The sequence below is a fragment of the Papio anubis genome, chromosome 6, assembly GCF_008728515.1.
Source record: "Papio anubis isolate 15944 chromosome 6, Panubis1.0, whole genome shotgun sequence".
Classification (NCBI taxonomy): Eukaryota; Metazoa; Chordata; class Mammalia; order Primates; family Cercopithecidae; genus Papio; species Papio anubis.
This window is the reverse complement of record NC_044981.1, coordinates 11934803-11958569: the sequence shown is the minus strand read 5'-3', so window position 1 is coordinate 11958569 and position 23767 is coordinate 11934803. Positions and strand designations below refer to the sequence as shown.

At 37.9% G+C, this 23767-nt stretch overlaps 1 protein-coding gene across 1 annotated transcript in view; it reads right to left on the bottom strand.

Annotated features, from left to right (window-relative positions):
• The window catches only part of HIVEP1 (HIVEP zinc finger 1), a 221581-nt gene extending 202253 nt beyond the window's left edge, over positions 1 to 19328 (bottom strand). The window contains exons 1-3 of the mRNA XM_031666913.1: positions 19249 to 19328; positions 6951 to 7034; positions 4389 to 4456 (exon numbers count right to left, since the gene is read on the bottom strand). The gene's annotated coding sequence lies outside the window, so the exon portion shown is untranslated. The remainder of the gene's footprint in view (positions 1 to 4388; positions 4457 to 6950; positions 7035 to 19248) is intronic.
• Between the last annotated feature and the right edge of the window lie 4439 nt (positions 19329 to 23767).

The following is a 23767-nucleotide window of genomic DNA, read 5'->3' as shown; positions in this document are numbered from 1 at the left end:
CTCCAGACATTGCCAAATGTCACCCGAGGCCAAACTTGCCCCGGGTTGAGAATCACTGAATAAATTTTAGGCAAGTTATACAAACAGCAGTTATAAATAGTGACGCGGTGATAAAGGAGACAGTAGGTGATGTGATCAAGAGTTAAGAGAGTCACTTTATGCAGCATAGTAGCTAACCCTCATTCAAGGCAGGAAATATTTAAGCTGAGGCTTGAATTCTAGAAGGAGTTAGCCATAGGGATAGAGAGAAGACATCCAGGCAAAGGGAGGAAACTTGCAAGGCTTTGAGGCAGGATGGTGACTGGGACAGCTGAGGTGCTCCCTGTAGAATAGTGACAAGTAGGGCAGCAGGAGATCAGGCCAGAGAGGTGCCTTCTGAGTCACATCAGGCTGCGCCATTTCCAGGCATGATAGGGGACTGGAAATTTAAACAGAGTGATGGCCAGCCCCAGAGGGTGTTAAATAAAGAATGTCATAATCTTACTCACTTAAAAAAAATGAGGGATTTAACATTGAAACCTTGACATGATGATCAATTTTATGTGTCTACTTGGCTAGGCTGTAGTGCCTAGCTTTTGGGGCAAACACTAATCTAGATCCTTCTACAAAAATTATTATTATTTTGAGATGGAGTTTCACTCTTGTTGCCCAGGCTGGAGTGCAATGGCGCAATCTCGGCTCACTGCAACCTTCGCCTCCTGGGTTCAAGCGATTCTCCTGCCTCACCCTCCCGAGTAGCTGGGATTGCAGGTGTGCTCCACTACACCGGCTAATTTTTTTTTTTTCTTGTACTTTTAGTGGAGATAGGGTTTCACCATGTTGGCCAGGCTGGTCTCGAACGACTGACCTCAGGTGATCTGCCCTCCTCTGCCTCCCGAAGAGCTGGGATTATAGGCATGAACCACTGCACCCGGCCTATGAAAATTATTTTGTAGATGTGGTTAATATCTACAATCAGGTGACTCTGTGTAAGGGAGATTGCTCTCAGTAACGTGGGTGGGCCTTACCTAATTTGTTGAAGGCCTGAAGAGGAAAAATGAGGCTTCCTCGAGAGGAAGGAATTCTGCCTAAGACTCTAATATAGAAATTCTGTCTGAGTTTCCAACATTTGGGCCTGCCCTGCATATTTTGAACCTGCCAGCCCTCCCAATTGTGTGAGGCAATTCTTGAAATTAAATCTCTTAAGGTATATCCTGTTGGTTCTGTTTCTCTGGTGAGCCCTGACTGATGCACTTCGCTGCAAAGAAATTGTGGCCAATGATTAGATTTGATAAGTCCTTCAAGGACAAGGCCTGTGGCTTATTAAGCCATGAAATTTCACTTCTTCTCTTAGCAGCTTGGATAGATGAAGCTGACATTGAGGCCTGGATCCTGGGAAGGCCTGGAGGGCTAATATTTGGCAGCTAGAGAAATTGTGTAACCCAAATGCTCAGAGTTCGGAGACTTTGTGAGACTTTGAGACTCAACCCTGCATTCTGGGGCTATGTCTCTTTGTCATCCACTGCTCTGATGTGGAGCGTTGTATATCACAAGGGATCAAGAGGGAGCCAACTCCCAACTCTACGCCTGGTCCACAAAAGAGATCAGCAAATCTGCAGCACCGTGGACTCATTCAAAATCCGGTTCTTTCAATGGGTTGCTGGCCCAGTTATTTTTTCCACTGAGGCTGCATTTGCCTTAGGCATGCAATCATTTATTCACCCTGCCCATCTTTCCACATATTTCTGCGGTACCTGCTGTTTGTAAGATTCTATTCTAGGTCCTCAGGATCAGAGTAAACAGAAGCGAAGCCCTACCCTTCTGAAGCTTTCATTCTAGTGGGGGTGACAGGTAGAAAAGAGGCAAACCAAAAAACCAAACGAAATGATTGCAAGTTGTGGCAAGCACTGTAAGGAAACCAAAAAAAAAAGGGCAACAAGGGAGTGGTTACAGTGTGGTTAGAGAAGGTGTCTTCAATTCACAAGTTGAAATCTGGAAAACAGGGAGAGGTTTGACCACGTGGAGGGTGGAGGAAGCATTCCAGGCAGAGGGTGCAGGGTTAGAAAGGCTCCAAGTGAAGAAGCAGCTTCTCACTGTGAAGGATCTTGTGGACATAAATGAAGACCAAGCAAATGAGAAAAGCAAAGGCTGTTTATTCCAAGCTTGCGATAGCAGGGAGTCGGCTACCATCACTTGAGTTTTGGCAGAGGCTCAAAGGCAGGCAGAGGAGTGGGGAAGCTTTCATAGTGGAGAAAAGGGAAGGCTCTGAAAGTGTGCTGATCGGAAGCTGTTGGCGTGGGAAGCTGGAGGCAGCTCACTGGAAGTGGGGCATCTATGGGATGGGTTACAGCTGCACACCTGGCTTTCTCCGGTTGTTCCTCTGTTGGAAGTAGGGACAACAATTAGGGAAGCTGTCAGTTACTCATCAGTCAAGTCCTGGCCACTTTGGTCCTGTTATTGAGGGGTTCTTTTTGGCTTCCTGTATCAGTTTCTAGAGACAGTGGTTTGGCTTCCTACAAGTCTAGCTTCTAGAGAGCAGGCTGGTTTCCTGGGCCGGTTCCTCTGGATGATGAACTGGCTTCCTGGGCTGCTTCCTCCGGACGATGGGCTGGCTTCCTGGGCTGGTTCCTCTGGATGGTGGACTGGCTTCCTGGGCTGGTTCCTCTGGATAGTGGACTGGCTTCCTGGGCTGGTTCCTCTGGATAGTGGACTGGCTTCCTGGGCTGGTTCCTCTGGATAGTGGACTGGCTTCCTGTGATGGTTCCTCTGGATAGTGGACTGGCTTCCTGGGCTGGTTCCTCTGGATAGTGGGCTGGCTTCCTGGCCTGTTTGCTGCAGGCTGTGGGTCAGAGTTCTGTTTTTTTTTTTTTTTTTTGAGATGGAGTCTCGCTCTGTCACCCAGGCTGGAGTGCAGTGGCGATCTCCGCTCACTGTAAGCTCTCTGCCTCGGGTTCATGCACCATTCTCCTGCCTCAGCCTCAAGTGGCACGGGGACACAGGTGCCCGCCACCATGCCTGGCTATTTTTTTTGTATTTTTAGTAGAGACGGGGTTTTACCGTGTTTGCCAGGATAGTTTTGATCTCCTGACCTTGTGATCCACCCGCCTTGGCCTCCCAAAGTGCTGAGATTACAGGCGTGAGCCACCACACCTGGCCCAGAGTTCTATTTTTATTTATGGTCTGGCCATTGTCCATTCGTATAGTCAGATTCTCAAATCTGAACACACACCTCTGTGTTGGGGAGTCTGAAGGTCTGGGGAGAGGGGCACTTGATGAGGCTGGAGAGAAGGCAGGGGCCCCATCATACCAAACCTTACAAACTGGTTACAAGTCAGGGCTGGAGTTCCTTCTCATATAATGGAGAGCTACTGAAGGGTTTTGAATAGAGGAGGGACCTAACTGGATTTGTGTTTTAAAAGGAACACTTTTGCTGCTGGGTGCCTTATGAATTTGAGAGGCAGAGACGGCAGAGAACAGTCATGAGGTTGTTGCAAAAGTGCAGACATAAGACAACGGTAGCTTAGACTAAGGTGATGGTATCTCAGCTGCACAGGTGATTTGTGACCGGGAATCTTTTCTGAGCAGTTAATCATTTGGATGTAATTTAGCTACCTGTCTCTCTCCTATAGGGGGTGATTGAGCTGCATGTTGACTTGATAGTTCTATTTTGTATTATGAATGAATAAGTTGGCATTGCAGTGCACACATAAATCTGTCATGAGTTTATTCAGTATGAGCCAGTTGCTAATCACCATGGGTGCATTTACAAAATTATCATTAGATCCAATCAGAGCAGCACAGACACAGTGGCCACATTGTGTTCCTACCACACTGTTTGTGCAGCCATTTGGCTTCCCGAGAGGGCCCTGTATCTATCCCTATATCATCATTTGTATCTTGAAATCACACAAATAATAGTTATTCCTACTAACCTTCTTCTTGCTAGGCATTTATATCCCTTCAGCATATTTCTGGGTCCGATTATTCTGGCTTGTTTACTTTTTCATTCATTGAACACCTACTACATGCCAGGTACAAGGCTCAGCACTGGGAATATAATAGTAGACAAGACAGACACAGTTCCTGCCTCCCTTCAGTCTATACGGGAAAGTGGGGGTTGCGGAAGGGGTCTACATTAAACAAGCATACACTCAAGTGAATATATGATTATACATGTCTGTAAGTGCTATAAAGGAAAAGATCAGAGATCAAAATGATGGAAGTGGGGCTACTTTTTAGATTGCATGATCAGGGAAGCAGTCATTGGTAAATATTTAAATTGAGGCATGAATGATGAGAAGGAATCAATGCAGTACAAATTTGGGGAAAGTGAGCATGAAGTCTCTGAGGAGGGAAGCGGAGAGAGAAAGGAAGCAGCGCTGGCTTGGTAAGTAAGGAGAGCAACTTACGAAGAAGGTGGAGAATGAATGTGTCTGGGTGAGAACTGCTGTCTTGAGGGTCAGCGCAGCACAATTCCCTGAAACAGAAATGGACAAGGCTATTTAAATTTTTAAAAGATCGCTGTGGTTGTTATATGGATGGGCTGGAGGGAAAGAAGTGAAGGCTGAGAGAAGGTTGGGAAGTCATTGTGGTTGTCCCGGTGAGACGTGTCAGTGGTGGGAGCAGGTATTGAAGGTAGAACTCTGTAGAAGGATTTGAGAGATGTTTTGGAAGTTGAATTAATGGAGATGTGAGGGAGAGGGAAGGGAAATAGAAAATATGATCCCCAGTTTCTGGTTTGAGCAATGGGTGGATGGCTGGAGAATTCTGTTTCTAGACTTCCCACATGGGTTTTCTTACGGAATTCAAAGACTTGCTTTTAAATGGTGTGATCATAGCTTCATCATCATCCGCTGCTTCATCATCATCCTCTGCTTCTCAAGTATTTCCTCTAGTTTTGTGTTAGTTCTGTAGACTTACTCTGTGATTTTCATGTTACTTAATAGTTTATTTACACCTGGCTTTGTAGAACTGATCTCTTGCTTCTTAATCTAGTCTAATATTTACTTCCAAGTGTACAAGAAATGCATTCACATAATTAAATTTGTTTTGCTTTTACCATTGCAATTTAGTGAACTCTAGGAGTGTAGTTGCGTGAGTCCACACCACCATATGAACAGTTAGGCTATTAAAGGGAGCTGTGTGGACCACTGGCCTCTTCCTCCCTACTTTGCCTTCCAACATAAAATTTTATAGATATTCCTTCCATCAATTTACCTGACCTATAGCTGAAGGAACTGTGTTCATTCACATTTTAAAGCTTTACCAGAAGAACCTATTCCTTAATTTAATCTTAGATTAAATCTAAGATTAGTTTAATCCTAGATTAAATCAAGGAATACATATTTTTGGTTGCATATTCTACTTTTAGCCCATTTTTTCTCCTTTTAAGGTTGACCTTAAAAGTTGAACCGAACAGCTATATTTACATAAAGCTGCTCTAAATCATATAGAAGCTTATTTTTTACTTTACATTTTTAGTTCCATATATCATAAATGAATATATACCCAGTGTAAAAATTCAAATGAAGAATTATATGAAACAAATCTAAATTAAAATATGTAAATTCTCCTTTGTCTCTATATATGTATGCATGCAAATATATGCATGTAATCATACTCTATCAACTGATATGCAACTTGTTTGTTACACACACAGCAAAATATATTGAAGATCTTTCCATATCTATACATGTAATACTATCTCATTCTTTTTTTAATAACTGAAAAGTATTTCAATGTCTGGATGTTCTATAGCTTTTTAGTAACCATTCTCCTTTTAAAGAATATTAATGCTGTTTCCAGTATCTTGCTGTTACAAACAGCTCAAATGATCTTTCCCATACATGCTCCTTTTGTACACATTTGAGCATTTTTGATAGATTCATAGAAATTAAGTTCTTTGATCAAAAGTTATGTGCATCTTATCTACCCCAACAATCTGTGTGAGTTTTTGATTTCACGTTCATATAACTGTCAACCCTGAATATGAATAATCTTGAAACATTTTTGCCAATTTGGTGAAAGCATCTCCGTGTTGTTTTAATTTGTATTTATTTCTTTATTAAGGATATATATATTTGATTATATATATTTACCATTGCCTTTTTGTTTGGTAAATTGCCAATTTGTATTTTTTCCCCATTTTTCTGTTGAGTTGTCTTTTTATTTATAGAAACTTTTTATTTATTTTATATTCTAATTGATCTTTATATACATTAAAATGCTGTCAGTCTGTTCCACATCTTCTAATTTGTATATTTTATCATGTAAACATTTAAAATTTTATGAAATTACATTTTTTCAGTTTTTCTCCTTAGACCTTGCAGGTTTTTTAATGCTAGGTAGAAAACTCTTTCCCAACTTAAGATGATAAAAGCCATCCTCTAGCTATTATTAAAAAGTCAGAAAACAACAATGCTGGAAAGGCTGCGGAGAAAAGGGGACATTTATTCACTGGTGGTGAGAATGTAAATTAATTCAGCCACCATGAAAAGCAGTTTGGAGATTTCTCAAAGAACTTGAAACAGAACTTTCATTCTATCCAGCATTCCCATGACTGAGTATACATCCAAAAGAAAATAACTTGTTCTACCAAAAAGACATATGCACTCTTATGTTCATTACAGCACTATTCATAATAGCAAAGACGTGGAATCAATGTAGGTACCCATCAGTAGTGGACTGAATAAAGAAAATGTGGTAATAGACATCATGGAATACTATGCAGCCATGAAAAATGTATGAAATAATGTCCTTTGTAGCCACATGGATGCAGCTAGAGGCCATTATCCTAAGCAAGCTAAGTCAGGAAAAGAAAACAAAATACTGCATGCTCTCACTTATAAGAGGGAGCTAAACATTGGGTACTTGGGGACATAATGATGGCAACAAGAGACACTGGGGACTAATAGAGGAGGGAGGGTGGGGGGAAAGGTGAAAAACTAGCTGTTGGATACTATGCTCATTACCTGGGTGATGAAATCAATTGAACTCCAAACCTCAGCATCACACAATACACCCAGGTAAGAAATCTGCACATGAACCCCCAGAATCTGAAATAAAAGTTGAAATTATCAAAGAAAGTCCTTCCGTGTTTTATCTTAATACTTTTTATAGATTAAGAAACGCCTTAGCTCTTTATTACATTGGATATTTATTTTTGTACATGGAGTTGGTTGGAGATCAGATTCCTGTTTCCAAAACATGTGGGCATTTAAATATCTGTTGAATAAATAAATGAACTTAATTTTTTCCCAAAGGATTCAAATTATGCCAATACCATTTATTGAATAGCAAACCATTTCTTCACTAGATAAAATTATCCTCAATATCCTCTACTAAATTCCCAGAGAGAGATAAGTCTGTTTCTGGCCCTTCATCATGTTCCATTGATCTCTGCTTGTGCTCCTATGTTACCATTTTAATAGCTGTAGATTTCAAGTATGCTCTGATATTTGCTAGGGCCAGTTATTAAAATTCCTTTAGCTATTCTTACATATTTTATCTTCCATATGAACTTCAGAATCCATTTATGAAGCCCTATATAATTTGGTGAAGATTTTAAAGTTGGAATTACATCAAATTTATAGATAATTTGACATCTGTTTTACCTTAATTACTCTTGTTGGTCATAAGACCACCATTATAATTAGAGATGTTTGATTAGCATTTCTGGAAAAATAAGAATGCTTGTCTTAATATTAGTGCTTAAGAATTGCTTAAAATAACTGGAAGTGTGTGTGTGTGTCTTGTGCGTCATTAGATGTCTCTTAGTATGGTGCCTAGCAGAGAGAAGTCATTCAATCATTACTTGTGAAATAAATGTTATTATCGATTAAAATCTGCAAATTATTACAACTCAGTCTTTTTTTCAGCTTTTAAAATTGAAATAATTTTAGGCTTAGAAAACAGTTGCAAAAATATTCCAGAGAGTTCCTGCCTATCTTCACCTACCTTCCACTTATGTAGACATCCTATATAACCACAACACAATTATGGAAAGGAGGAGATCAACACTGATGTGACACAATTAATTGCTTCACAAACCTTCACACTTCACCAGTCTGTTTCACTAATGTCTGTTTGGATCTTGGACTGTATGGTATTTAATTGTCATATCTCCTAATCTCCTTTAATCTGTGACAAGTTCTCCTTGTTTCATCGCGGCCTTGATATTTTTGAAGAGTGCTGGTGGGTCATTTTGTAAACTGTCCCTTATTTTACAGTTGTTTGTTATTTTCTCAGCATTAGATTGAGATGATGCATTTCTGGTATGAATGCAGGAGTGATATTGTGTCCTCAGTGTAACATACCAAGACATACATGATGCTGCCGTCTTATAACTGATGATGTTAACTTTCAATACTGTATAAAGGTGGTGTTTGCTGTGTTTCTCCAGAGTAAAATTAGGATGTTCTCTTTTTAATTAATAAATATCTTGTGGGGAGATATTTTAATGCTACGCAAATATGCATCTCAGTTTCTTTTCATGGTCTCGCCCAATAATTTTATCATTCTGGGGTTGTTCTTGTGTTTGCCTAATGGTCATTTTGTGTGTCCCTCATTTCTTCTATGTTTGTGAAATGAAGTTCCATTGTAAGGAAGAGTATTTTTTTCTTCCCTATTGATTGATTGATATAAGTATAGATTTTAGATATTTACTTTATTTGATGGGTTATAATCTGATGTTATCATTGTTTATTTTGTCACTCAAATTGTTCCAGCTTTGGCCATTGGGAATTCTTACAAATTGGCTCCTCTGTTCTTTTGACATGGTTCTATCATTTTTCAAATGTGTCTTTATTTTTTGGCACCACAAGATGTTCTGGGCTCATCTTATATCTTCCCTGCCAGAGCACTGAAATCAATAATTTCTCCAAGAAGTCTTTATTCTTTTTATCAGGGAATCATATTTAGAACCAATATCTTGGCTCTAGGTATGCTAATTGCTACTGGGTTGTCATTGTTTCTAGGTTTTTTTCAGCAGACAGAGCTAGGAAATATATGTTTGTATATTAATCTGTGCATAGGCACATATCTATATATCTTTGTTTATCTGTGTATATATATATATATACACGCATGTGTATATATGTGTATATACACATATACACATATGTAAATATATGGGTATATACACATATATACATATGTAAATATATGTGTATATATGCATATATACGTGAACCATGAATTCATACTAATACCTTTAGTTTTAATACGATACCACACAGTTCATTCTATTCTCCCCACTTTCCTTATTTGTAACTTCTTTTCTCCAAAAGTGAAAAACCCATCATTGTCCACATTATATTTACATATTTGTTCAATCCCAGCATAAACTTAAGTAGTATTATGGACTTTTTTATTTTAAAAAACCCTCGGGTATTATTTGATATAATTCCTTTATTTTACAAATGAGAAAATCCAGGCCTGCAGTGATTAAGCCACCAGAGGGAAGAAATAAATTACCAGAAGAATTATAAATGTCAGGATTTTAAATTTTAATATTGTATATATTTTACAGGAGAGTTTAGAAAAGACAGGAAGTGTAATGTCAGGTCACTGCTGAGAAGAGGCATTAATTTATTTTTTTCCTCTACCGTTGCTATTTAACTGAAGCCATTCTAGTTAACACAGTAAGGCATTTGGTCAGCATGGCTTGTATGAATAAAATAGCCAAAGGTCAGAAAAATTAGACACCCTACTCACGTGGTGTTAAAACAGCCTCCGGAAAATGGAAGAACCAGTGTTCCATTATCATGTCTAATTTCCACAATTATAAATACAGTTTAATCCACAGAGGTCACTGAGGTTTTCAGATCTGGTTACATGAAGTAGATGTAAAGCAGGGATTTTATTTCTTCTTTCTCTTATAACTATTATCAACATCTTCTCTTTCATGACTCTATTTCAGTCACAGCAATTGAAAATTGTAAAGGTGAGATGAAGAGTATGCCTCCTGGAATACTCTTTTTTCCAACCTCTTTTTGGACAACCTCCAACTGTCCATTTTTCCAACCTTAAAATGGACAGTTATATGTCATGTTGAAAACCCTTCAACATGGGTTTCAACTTTAAATCCCTTCAGTGTCTCATCTCTCCTCTGCTATGGAGATTTGGGATCCTGTTTTAATGATGCATTAGGATTCGGATTTTCTTTGAGGCTGGAGGAGAGGAAGAGTGTATGCTCACTAAAAAGTGGGCTATGGAAAGAGGTGCTCATGAAGCATCTGGGAATTGAAAATGTGAAACTTGTTTCCCCGTAAAACAATGGCACATGTGATGATCAGGCTCTACTAACTGTTAATAACACAACGTATATATCTTGTGGGTTGAAACTTAAATTCCACATATATTGTTATTGCTGTGGGAAAATGTTTCCAAACAATCAACTTGGAATTCAACTCATAATTGGTGACACCCTGTTGAGTTTATGTCCCTACAGAATTTCAGCAATTCTATTTTACTATATTTATAATTTGTTATTCCTAAATCTTTTTTTTTTTTTTTTTTTTGGAAATAGAATCTCACTGTCACCCAGGATGGAGTGCAGTGGCATGAGCTTGGCTCACTGCAACTTCTACCTCCTGTGTTCAAGCAATTCTTCTGGCCTCAGCCTCCTGAGTAGCTGGGATTACAGGCACCAGACACTGCACCTGGCTAATTTTTGTATTTTTTAGTAGAGATGGGGTTTCTGCCATGTTGGCCAAGCTGGTCTTGAACTTCAGACCTCAAGTGATACACCCACCTTGGCCTCCCAAAGTGCTGGGATTACAGGTGTGAGCCACCGCACCCAGCCAAATTCCTAAATCTTAATTCAAATCCTAGACACATTTTTTTTTCTTTTGTCTTGGCTAAAACAAGACCTAGGAACTGGTAAATTGGATCACTGCCTTGAGTTTTGGGAGCTCTGCAAAGCTGGTAGAAGAGCCTAGCTATTTCCAAGGAAAGTTAAAAAGACTTCATGCGTCTACAGTAGTCTCACTGATAATCCTCATCTTCTTCAAATCAACTACTTCTCCCCAGTTTCAGACTTGCATAGTTACCCTTCCGAATTTTTTCTCTGTCATTTTGCATTTGATATATTTTTAACTTCATGTCATCTGTAATGAAATATTTAAGTGGAGATGAGTATATGGTATTATTGTAACCAAGACTACACTCTGGGGATATGAGTTAGTCATGAATTTTTATCCTGATTCAAGATATTTATAAACATCAAAATTAGAGATGTGGAAAATATGATCTTGCTTTGTGTGTTTTAAAGAACTGGAAATTATTTCCGAGTTGTTTGATTGAAAAGGAGATCTATAAAATTGCCACCTCACAAAACATTGAAGGGTTTACTGCTTAATTACAAAATAAAAATTCTTACCATGGAACAAGTAGTAATCTCTTTAAAAGGGGTCTTCATATTGCAGAAAACATTATAATAAATCCTTTTTAGAAAATATACTGATTTTTTATGGTTGGTATTTTACTGAATCCCTTTTCTTATTTGTCAAGGACAAAAATAGTTCTCAGAGGATGTTTTCTTTCTTTCAGTCCAAAAAAGTAAAAATGTTTATAACCAAACAAGTGAGCTTGAGACAAAAACAAAAGCAAAAACAAAACAAAACAAAAATCCCAGATGCTGTTATTTTGAGGAATGCACCAAGGGGAATTGTGGAGGGTTGTGAAGAACTGATTTATACTTGTATGTTTAATAATAATTGAACAAAAAATTATACTCCAAATCGATTATATTTTATGTGTTTTCTCTTTTCAAATGTGTTAAGATGAGAAAGTTTCTCTTTAAATTTACGAGGATTTTGAATGCTTAAATTGTTCCCATGACTCACATTAATACCAAGTGGCCTCATGGTGAGAAAAGAATAGTTCCTAGAGTGTCTAAATGACATTCTGAAATTGGTCCTATCAATTTTACTATGTCACTACTCTTCTCATTTTTTATCTATTTCACATTTGAAACAGGAAATGAAGTTATGGTAAAAACATTTGTAAAAACCAGTCTACCTGTTGAGGATGAGTGTAGACCCTTGAAAAGCTAGAGCTGGCAGGGCACAGGTCATTGAAAATATTCAGGAAGACAACATGGATAATATTTCCAGTCTTCAAGGGGAAAATATTTTGCCCTAGGAAAAAATCAAGATGCTGGAATGAGAAGTCAGGTAACATTTTACTTTGTTACCAAAGAATCTTACATAGAGCATTTCTTAGAAAGTTTCTCTCGGAAACAGACCTAAGTGACTGACCCCTCCACAATTTATATTAAAAAGGACTTGCTAAGATTCTAAGATATTTCAAGTAAAATGTAACTCATTATCATAATTTTTCTGTATTTTACAATAGTGCTACCTACAAATATGATTAAACATGCAGGGCTAAAATAATCTATGAGTAGTGGATCTTGATATATGTCCCCCAAACTCAAATTCATAGGTTGAAGCCCTAGCCCCCAATGTGACTGTATTTGGAGATAGGGCTTTTAGGATGTAGTGAAGGTTAAATGTGGTTATAAGGGTGGGGTCCTAGTCTGATAGGATTGGTAGCCTTATAAGAAGAGGAATAGAAAGAGTTATTTCTCTCTCTTTGCCATGTGAGAGCTCAGTAAGAAGGTGGCCATTTGCAAGCCAGGAAGAGAGCCCTCACTAGAAACTGAATCAGCCAGAACCTTAATCTTATACTTTCAGGCTCCAGAACAGTGAGAAATAAGTTTCTCTTAAGCCACACAGTCTACGGTATTCTGGTGTGACTACTTGAGCAGATGAATGTAACTTCTTTAGCAATATTTCCAATAAGCAGCCAGAACTTGTGATTTAAAATATTTCTGACCCAGCTTCTATATGTCCATATGCAATTCACAGTTCACAGTGTAAGGACCAAACTGTGATGCAGGCTGAGTTGGCTTTTGGAACCATGAAGCTCCAAGCTTTCTGACTTTTACTTTCGTGATGTTTCACCTCAGCTTGATTTCAAGCTACATTTTACCTGAAATATCAAATAAGGGTCTGTTACCAACAAGTTTCCACTTGAGGACAAGTAGTCTCTCAGCACTGTTCTTGCTTTAAGTCTCTTAAATTCAAATGTTTAATGAAAGGCTAACAAAATGGTGGTTGTAATTGTTTTTGGTTGTTGTTTTTATAAAGGTGGGTTGTTTTACCATTTGTTATCATGGAAATCATACCACTTTTTCAGGAAGGACTTAAAGGCTACTCTCATGAGTTGTTTTAGAGTGATGTGGAGACTGAGGTATCAGAAGATAGAGGGCTTATTTCCATGTGCAGCTCTGCTCTGCTCTTTCTGGAATAATCATCTTTGGGCTGGTCCAGCTGGATTTATTATAAGCCTATTAACAGGAATGACGAGAGTGTTGAGGTATTGCTCAATGTTTTGTCTGTTTATTTTTGAGTTCCAGCCTCAGGATTAAGAGACTGCTTTACCTTGTATAAGTGTTTCCGCAATGCCAGACTTTTTTTTCTCCTTTTCTTTCCCCAAGCACCAAGACCAGCTGTCTTCTTTTACGCTCTTTTCTTCCTCTGCCTCCTAAGGCTCAGATTCCAGCAATTAAAAATTCATTATTTACTGTCTCCTCTCTCTTTACAGCATGGAGTTATTGCTATAGATGTCAGAGGCAATTTTTCAGTGATTGGATCATCCATTGCTTCAGGCCCATTGATATCCAGTCTCTTGGTCTGTTTGGGCTGCTATAATAAAATACTTTATTTAGGCTGAGCAATTTATAAACAACAGAAATGTAGTCCTCACAGTTCTGGAGGCTGAGAAGTTCAAGATCAAGGTGCTGGCAGATTCAGTGTCTGGCGAGTGCCCAGTCCTCGTCGACGGTGCCCTCTATGTGTGTTCACATAGTGGAAGAGACAAATAGGTTCTCTCAGGCCTCTTTTATAAGGGCATTGATGCCATGAATGAGGGCAGAGCCCTCATGACCTAATCACCCCCCCCCAAAGACCCTACCTCTTAATGCTATCACCTTAGGAGTTGGGTTTCAGCATAGCAATTTGGGGGGGACACCAACATTCAGGCATGGCGTCCAGGACACAAGAGAATAATCTTCCTGGATGGTACTGAACAATGACGTTCTCGTGAGCGAAGAGTAAGCCTTGTACGTGTCTCTAGATCCAGTTTTGTGGTCCATGACTTGTGGGAAATATTTGTTAACTGACTGGTTAAGTAACTGATGCATGAATAAAAGTAAATGGGTGGGAAACAGCTAGGTGCTGCCTAACAGCCTCAGCAGTGAGGTGGAAATTGGACAGAAGAAAATAAGCTCAGTAAATATGAAGAACCATAAAAACCAACATTCCTGGAACATAGGGCATTGTGGGTAAACAGGAGCTCCCAGAATTCTCTATAGAATTATTTAGGACTCCAGGTTATTTTCTGGGGAATGTGGCTATGTATAGATGTGTGCAAATATCAATGTACGGATCACACTGTGCAGAACATAAGAGATATGAGTTACAAAAACAACCCCAACCGTGAGAAGAGATAGGCTACAAAGTGTGTTTTAAATCTGTAAGAGTTATATTGATTGTAACCACTTAATTCTCTAGTAATCATGAAGCATAATGTCATCTATGTAAAGCGGTAATTCTATTGTGAATGATAGAATACTAAATTACATTGAGCAATACGTGCTTTTTATTGTGTATTATGCAGGTAGCAGGGTTTGGTGCCATAAATTCAAAAATCTATGTGGATATGATCACTGACAAGTCTCCTATGCCACAATGCCTGACACATAATAGGTCTTACTAAATATTTATTGTTGAATGAAGTTGTAGGCAATTACGCAGAAATCTTCAACTATGGAATTTTAGTAGCATTGAGCCACCATTATTCTCTCTTAATCTCTGACAAAATCACTTGGAAAACATTTGCATTAAGATAGGTACATTTTTCAATAAGATTTTTATTTTTGTGCAATTTTGTCTCTTTGCCTATGACAATTCTATATACCTATTTGCTTATATACAGTTTTTTAAAAGGACAAAGCCTGATGGCCAGCCTAAGACAGGAATTTGATTATTATCAATAGTGATCCAAAGGAGTTGGAGATTTAAAAATCTGTACTGTGTATTTTTGCGGTGAGAGAAAATTCGATAGCCTTTTAAATTTATTTTTTTCCAGCTTGATTAAAGTATACTTGACAAAAAATATTTGTGTATATTTAAGATGTACAACATGATGTTTTGGTGTACACATACATTGTGAAATGATTACGACAATCAAACTAATGAACATATTCATCATCTCACGTAGTTATGCTTTTTTGTGTGTGTGTTGAGAACACTAAAGATGAACTCTCTTAGGAAATTTCAGATATACAATACATTATTATTAACTATAGTCACCAGGCTGTACATTATTACATTTCCCAGTACTTACTCATTGTGCATAACAAAACCTTAACACCCTTTGACCAACATCGCCACATTTGTCCCAACCCCCAGTTCTTGGTAACCAACATTTCACTCTGCTTTTATGAATCTGACTTTTTTAGATTCCATATATAAGTGAAACCGTGCAGTATTTTTCTTTCTGTGTCTGGCTTATTTCACTTAAAGTAATAACGTCCTTCATGTCCATCCATGTTGTTCCAAATGGCAGGATTTCTATCTTTTCTTTAAGCCAGAATAATACTGTATTATATGTATATATACATATATGTATATAACAATTTATTTTTAATTTAAATCAGAGAACAAATATAACTAATAGCCGACTAAGTGAAAGGTGCATACAATATAATTTCTGTGCTCAAATCCAAGTCTGGGTACAAAAGACATAAAAACAGTCATGTGTCACTTAACGGAAGGGAATACGTTCTAAGAAATATGCCACTGGGCAATTCTGTCATTGTGCAAACATCATAGAGTGTACTTACATAAGTCTAGATGGTAGAGTCTACTACACACCTAGGCTAGATGGTACAGCTTATTTCTCCTGGGCTACAAAGATGTTGTACAATATGTTGCTATACTGAATAGGATAGGCAGTTGTAATCAGTGTTAAGTATGTGTGCATCAAAACATACTAAACATAGAAATCATGTGTTGTGTTATGACATTATCACGGCTATGATGTCACTGGGTGATAGGAATTTCTTAGTTCCATTGTAATCTTATGAGACAATAGTCATATATGTGGTCCATCATTGATCAAAGCATTGTTATGCAGCACGTGAATGTATACGAAAAATGATTGCTAAACACAAAGGGCGAGGGGTTCAGATTAGAGAGCTGGACCTAGATCACATCTGAATCAAAGCAGTGGAAGACCAATACTAAGCTAGAAAAGTAGCATTGTAAACAGGAACAGAGAACACGGATGTGAACTCTAAAGATGCAGCATCAAGTCACAAAATTTACCACCTCCTTTCTCCTAGTGAATGACTTCCCTCACTGCACTCCACAGACAGAATAGCTTTCACGCAGGAGGTCCTGCAACTTCCCACCCATTCGAACCATTCTGAGTTCCAAATATGATGATTATAAGCAATCCATTCCTAGGTAATAGTACACATTTTTTTTTAAATTTCACAGATAGAGAAAATAAATTCTATAAGCATGAAAGCAGAAGAAAAAACCTAGGTAATGGTAACATACTATCTTTGGTTTCTCAATAGGATGTGTGTGTGTGCATGTGCGTGTGTGCGTGTGTATGTGGTGTAAAGGGATTTATTATAAGAAATTGAGTCAGTGGACTGGAGAATCAGGAGAGCCAATGGTTTAAGTTCCAGTATGAACTGAAGACTGGCAGGTGTGAGTCCCAGGAAGAGACGTACTTTAGTTCAAGTACAAAGGCAGGAAAAAACCACTGTCTCAGTTTAGAGGCCACCACACAGGAGGAATTCTCTCCATCACTCAGGGAAATTTTGGGGGTTCCAATCAGGCCATCAAGTGCTTGGATAAGGCTCACCCACAAAAGGAAGTGTAAATTTTGCAACAAGTCAGTTTAGTGATTTAAATGTTAATTGCATCCAAAATCCCCCTCACAGAAACACCCAGAATAAGAGTTGACCAAATAAATGGGTAGTCTGTGGCCCAGTCAAGTTGACACATAAAATTAACCACCACACATACAAAGGCTAGCGTCAGACTTTGTCTCCATTATTCTGTATATCAAACAACAATAGTCACACATTTGTGAGGGAAAAGATTGCAGTCTAAGAATTCTGTATCCTGCAAAGTGTTATTCACATGTGATAGCAACAGAAGGGATATTGTATATATGTAAAGGCTCAGAAAGTACCCCTGAATGCTTCCTAAAAAATTTACTCAAAGATATATGATAGCCAGCTAAGACACATGTAAAATCCAATAACTCAGCAGTTTGAAATACAGGGTAAACAAGCACTGTGAATAACTATTACAGATAAGTGGTTAATAATCTTAGTGGTTTTCAGAAAGACTGAACAGCAAAAAAAAAAAAGGCACTAAATCCTCAAAATATGACCAAATAAACATTGCTCAGAGAGACCTAAAATGCTATTTAATATTATATATAATAAAATTAGAATTTAAAAATTGTTACCTGTCAAATAGGAAAATTTTAAATATGAATAAGATCTGAATGTTGTGAAACAATACCTCTCATTCTGCTTGTGAGTATTTTTTTGAAAAGCCATTTGACAAAATGAATTAAAAGTCATAAAACATGTTCAAATCTTTTTACTCAACATTTCCATTTTAGCAATTTATCTCAAGGAATTAATGAGAAGTATGCACAAAGATGTTAATGTGAAGATGAAAAATTAGAACCAAACCAACTAGCCGATAATACAGAAATGGTTATTTAAAATGGTCCATTCATATAAGATGTTATGCAGCCCTTACAAGTGATATTTTGAAGACTAATTAATGATCTCATACAACACTTGCTCTACATTATATGAAAAAGGCAAAATAAAGGTCTCAATTTTGTTAAACGTATTTAATGAGAGAGAGTTTGAAGACTGGAGGGCTAAATACCAATATGTTGCCAGTCCTTAGATATAGGAAATATAATTAAAATTATTTAATAATTCTTCCTTGCATTTGTATATATTCCTCAACAATTTTTCATTGGACTTTTATTTAAAAATACTTTTATTTAAAAAATCAAATTTTATTTAACAAAGATTATTTCTTAGAATGTCCATTAAAAACTTACTTTATTAAAAAATCTTAACAAGCTTTTTTAATAAAAGCAAATAGTTTGTCTCACCGATAAGCCTACAAAGAAAGAGAATATTTACACTGCTACTGAGACAAGAGAGAAAGGTGTAAATAACCAAAATTTTTGTGGAATTACATTTAGAAATTAGTAAAACATAGTTTTAAAAGAATTTACTCATTTTGACATAGCAATTCCCTTCCTTCCTTCCTTCCTTCCTTCCTTCCCTTCCTTCCTTCCTTCCCTTCCTTTCTTCCTTCCTTAGACAGGGTCTCACTCTGTCATTTAGGCTGGAGTGCAGTGCTGCGATCACGGCTCACTGTAGCCTCAAATTCCCCGGGCTCAGGTGATTCTCTCACCTCAGCCTCCTAAGTAGCTGGGACTATAGGTAAACTCCACCACATCTGGCTAATTTTGCCTTTTTTTTTTTTTTTTTTTTTGTAGAGATTGGGTTTGCCATGTTGCCCAGGCTGGTCTCGAACTTCTGGGCTCAAGTGATCCTCCCACCTTAGCCTCCCAAAGTGCTATGATTACAGACATGAGTCACTGCACCCAGGCTGAACTCTGTCTTAAAGGCATAAAAATGGACTTTGGCTAAAAAGATTTTTATACATGGATGCTTATGCAAAGCATTTGGAACAACCTAATTGTTAGCAGTAAAGGAAAGGTTAAACAAAATTAGTAGAGTCATTTGTTGTAATATTGGTCACGCATTAGAAATCATGTTGGCAAAAAGTATTCAATGATGCTGGAAGATACAGTATAATAGTAAGTAAAAAATGTAGAATATGCAAATTGAAGTAGGATAAAAATGTATAAATATGTAAATAATGGAAGAAAATACTCCAGAATATATTTGGTAATTCTCTCTAGATAGTGACAATATAAAAGCTTTTAAAAAATACTATACTATTTTTAAAACATATATATATAAACACAAAAGCGATAATCCTTTTATTTTACTCTCAATGGCTTAAAAGATTCTCCAGATTCCTTAACATGACACACAGGTCTATTTCCAATCTATGTTCTGAATACCTCCAGTCTCATTCCCCATCACCACTGAATATTACCCAGTACTCTTACCAAGCTAGTATATTTACAGCTCTCTGAGAAGTTGGGTTCTTCTCTTGCATGACTTTGGGCTAAATTGCTTTGCTTCCAAGAATAACCTTCACCCTTTTTCAACCCATTCTGGTTAATGGTTAAATAAAAACATCAAACATCAGATTAAGTTTCACCTTCTAGGGAGGCCTTCTGGATCTTTCCACAGAAGGGAGGTAAAGTAACCTTACTCTCTGATCTAATATTACCATTTACATTCCTTTTATAGCACTTGTCACACTGTCTTAAGATTAGTTATTTGTCTGCTTCTTTCTCTCATGTGTAAAAGCCTTGAAAAAGTAGCATAAAGATTTTTTGTAGGTACTGTGGATACTCAACTATAGGCACTCAATTAAATAGTTTTTAATTAATGGATATCTGATTACACACACTTTAAATTCCTAAAAACATAATCACCCATCAAATCAATCACCAATGAAAATAATTCGCAAGGATTCAATATTATATCAGAATTTTTATTTAGAATGTAAATCAAATTTACCAACCTATGACATATTTATTAGTGTCACAGAGATATTTACATGTATAGACTTATTGAATGAGATAGACTTTATAGAGTACAAGGAAAAATAAACTTTTTTTTTTTTTTCATTACTCCTTCTGCAAACCTTGCCATGTGGGTCCATGTCTTCCTGCACCTTGGTAAAGTATCAGCACGCCCTAGAACTATTGGTTTCTCTCTCAAATAATGAGTCCTTTGTCTCTTCCAGATGGAAGAAAGTCCAGGACAATGTGATGTCAAAATGCCAAGCTTTCAAACAACTTGGAACTTTTCCTCCTTCCTTAGTTCATATCTGATTACTCAACCAATTTCTAATTTCTCTTCTTTCCCCAGGTCAGGTCTAATTGACCAGATAGTTCATGAGCTTCCCCTACCTGTTAAAATTACCAATTTTCCAATTACCTCTCTTGCAATTGGGCTGGGGCTATGTGACTAGTTCTGGCAAATGGGCTAGATGCAGTTAAGAGTGATGTGAGTTGCACACGCCCTCATGCAGCTCCATGTTGAGGTGGCAGCATCACAACGTGGTGGAATACTCACTATCCTGGATCCACCTGAATGAATCAGTGGAACAGAGTTCCTGTCTAATAAGCACTGGATACATAGCATGAACACATAATAAATCTTGGTTGTGTTAAGCTATTGAAATACGGGTGTTTATTTGTAAACATGGATACCTTATTCTATCTTTTATTTTTTTCTTTCGAGACAGAGTTTTGCTCGTGTCTAGGCAGGAGTGCAGTGGCGCAATCTTAGCTCACTGCAAACTCCGCCTCCTGGGTTCAAGAGATTCTCCCTCCCCAGCCTCCCAAGTAGCTGGGATTATAAGCACCCGACACCATGCTCAGCTAAGTTTTGTATTTTTAATAGAAATGGGGTTTCACCATGTTGACCAGCCTGGTCTTGAACTCATGAGCTTAGGTGATCTGCCTGCTTTGGTCTCCCAAAGTGCTGGGATTTCAGGAGTGAGTCACCGCGCCCGGCCCCTTATTCTATCTTGATTAATTCAAATAGAATGGATGAATTAGTCTTCACTCTAATTGTAATTAGCTGGAATTTGACCTGTGATCCTTCCTTGTATTTATGTCTGCCTTCTTCCTCTTTTCCCTCACTCTTGTTGCTACACTGGGTTATCTTTTTCTCCTTCATGATTTTCCCTGTCTCATAACTCCAGTCACCAAGATCATCAAACTTCTTTTGATCCAGTCCTACTCATTTAATGCTACCCCATCACTCTGCCATGTTGCTGAGCACCTCTTTTTGTAATGACTAGATTATTGCAATAAGCCTTCATCAATCCATTGCCTCTTTTATCCTGAATACGGTGCCACACAGCTTTGATTATACAATTTGCTCAGAAACCTCTTGTTCACCTGTGTAATGTCTGAACTCTTCTTAGGCTGACATTCAAGGTCTTTCATATCAGTTTCAATCACTCTGCAATAATAACTCCTGTTTTCTCCTACATGTTCCTGCTATCTCTGATCCTCCCCACAAATACGTCATTTCCTGCCTTTACTCACATCAGAAGCTCTCTGGCTAGACTATCCAAATCCTGGCCACCTTCTGAGGACAGCTCAGGTGCCTCCTCCTCCAGGAAGGAGCCCTGCTGGCCCAGTGCTCTCTCCTTCCTCTGAACTACTCATGTGTACTGTCTAAAGCACCTGTTTGATTGCTCACCTGTGTGCTGCTTTTTCACATTTCAAGGTTCCAAAACCTGCCAAGGAAATTGTGGGTTTTTTTTTTTCAAAAAATTGTTATAGATGCCCACATTCAGATTCTAAGAAATAATCATTTCATCTGTCCCATGCTTTAATAATAGTCTTAAGAAATAACTTAAAATATGTAAATCAAATTTAATTTTCTCATCAAAAGCAGCAATCGATGATTTAGAAAAGGTAGAAGACTGAACAATAATACTGAATTGTAAATGTGCATTACCAAGTTCTATGTGTTATTTCATTTATGAACTCAGTTTTTCTTTTCACTGCTCTTAGATACCTGAACAATTCAGTCTCGTCATCAAGGTAATTGAATTGACCTCTCTGAACAAAGCCAAGGCCCATGAGCTTATTTAAAATTCACTTGCATAACAGAGGAGTCGAAAACCGAAAACCGTATGTTCTCGCCTGTAAGTGGGAGCTTAGCTATGAGTACGCAAAGGCATACAGAGTGATATAATGAACTTTAGGCATTCAGAAGGGGGAGACTAGAAGGGGGGTTAGGGATAAAAACTGCACATTAGATACAATGTGCAATATTTGGGTGACTGGTGCATTAAAATCTCAGAATTCACCACTATGTAATTCATCCATGTAACAAAAAACCCACATGTACCCCAAAAGCTATTGAAATAAAAAAATAAAACTCAATTGCATTGTTGTCAATTTACCAAATGAAATATGCTTATGTTTTTTAAGAAGCCAAGCATTATGAATTGAATTGTGTACCCCAAAATGATCTGTTGTTCAACAGATAGGAGTACTGGGGGTATTCCTAACCCACAGTACCTCAGAATATGACCTTATTTCAAAATAGGGTTGTTGCAGATATAATGAGTTAAGATGAAATCATCCTGGAGAAAAAGGTGGACCCTTAATGCAACATGAGTGGTATCCTTGTAAAGAAGGGAGAGACACAGGGAGAAGGCGGCCATGGAAACACAAGGCAGAGATTGGGGTGATGATGCCACAAGCCAAGGGTGGCTGGCAACAATCAGAAGTGAGGCTGGCGGCATGGAACAGACAGCCTCCCTGAACTCCCAGAAGGAACCAACTCTGCCAACACCTTGATTTTGAACTTACAGCCTCTAGAAGTATGAGAAAAAGTAAATACATGTATTTATATATTATACATGTATATGTGTGTATTATATATTTTATTATGCTATTAATATGTTATATATTGATAATATAATAATTTGTGTATAATTTATTATATTTACTATATAATTATACATTTATTATATTTAATGAATACATTATAATTTATTATTATAATATATTAATAATATAATAAATGTATAATTATATATATATTTGTTGTTTTAAGCAATCCAATGGCATTTTGTTACAGCAGCCCTGAGAAACTAGAGCACTAAGTATTCAAGATTACTGTTTTCTTTTTTTTTTTTTGAGACGTGGTTTCACTCTTGTTGGGCTGGAGTGCAGTGGCGCAATCTCATCTCACTGCAACTTCCACCTCCCGGCTTCAAGCGATTCTCCTGCCTCAACCTCCCTAATAAGTGGGATTACAGGTACCTGCCACCCCGCCCAGCTAATTTTTTGTATTTTTAATAGAGACAGGGTTTCACCATGTTGGCCACACTGGTCTTGAACTCCTGGCCTCAATTTATCTGCGTGCCTCAGCCTCCCAAAGTGCTGGGATTACAAGCCTGAGCCAACATGCCTGGCCAAGATGATTACATTTAACAGTGATGCTCTATCACAGGGGGAAAGTGAGCTGTGGCCTGTGCATCTAATTCTGCTTGTTACCTGTTTTCATAAATACAAAATTATTGAAGCACACCCATGATCATTACTTTATGAATTATCATGGCTGCTTGCATGCTGTAATGGCAGAGTGGAGTAGTTATGAGAGGGATTATCTGGCCTACAAAACCTTAAAATATTGACTTTCTGGTCCTTTGTAGAAAAAGTCTGCCAATTCTTGATATATGCTACTAAGCCTTTCATTAAAAGGTTGAAATGTGTAAGAGTCTAACTAGATTTTTGGTTAGCTCTCAAAACTGAAACCCATTCTTCTCTGTATTAGGACAGTCTACGCTTGCTACAGTAAATAACAGCTCCTAAATTTCAGGGGTGTTTTACTTTATTTTTATTTTTATTTTTTGAGACGGAGTCTCGCTCTGTCGCCCAGGCTGGAGTGCAGTGGCCGGATCTCAGCTCACTGCAAGCTCCGCCTCCCGGGTTCACGCCATTCTCCTGCCTCAGCCTCCCGAGTAGCTGGGACTACAGG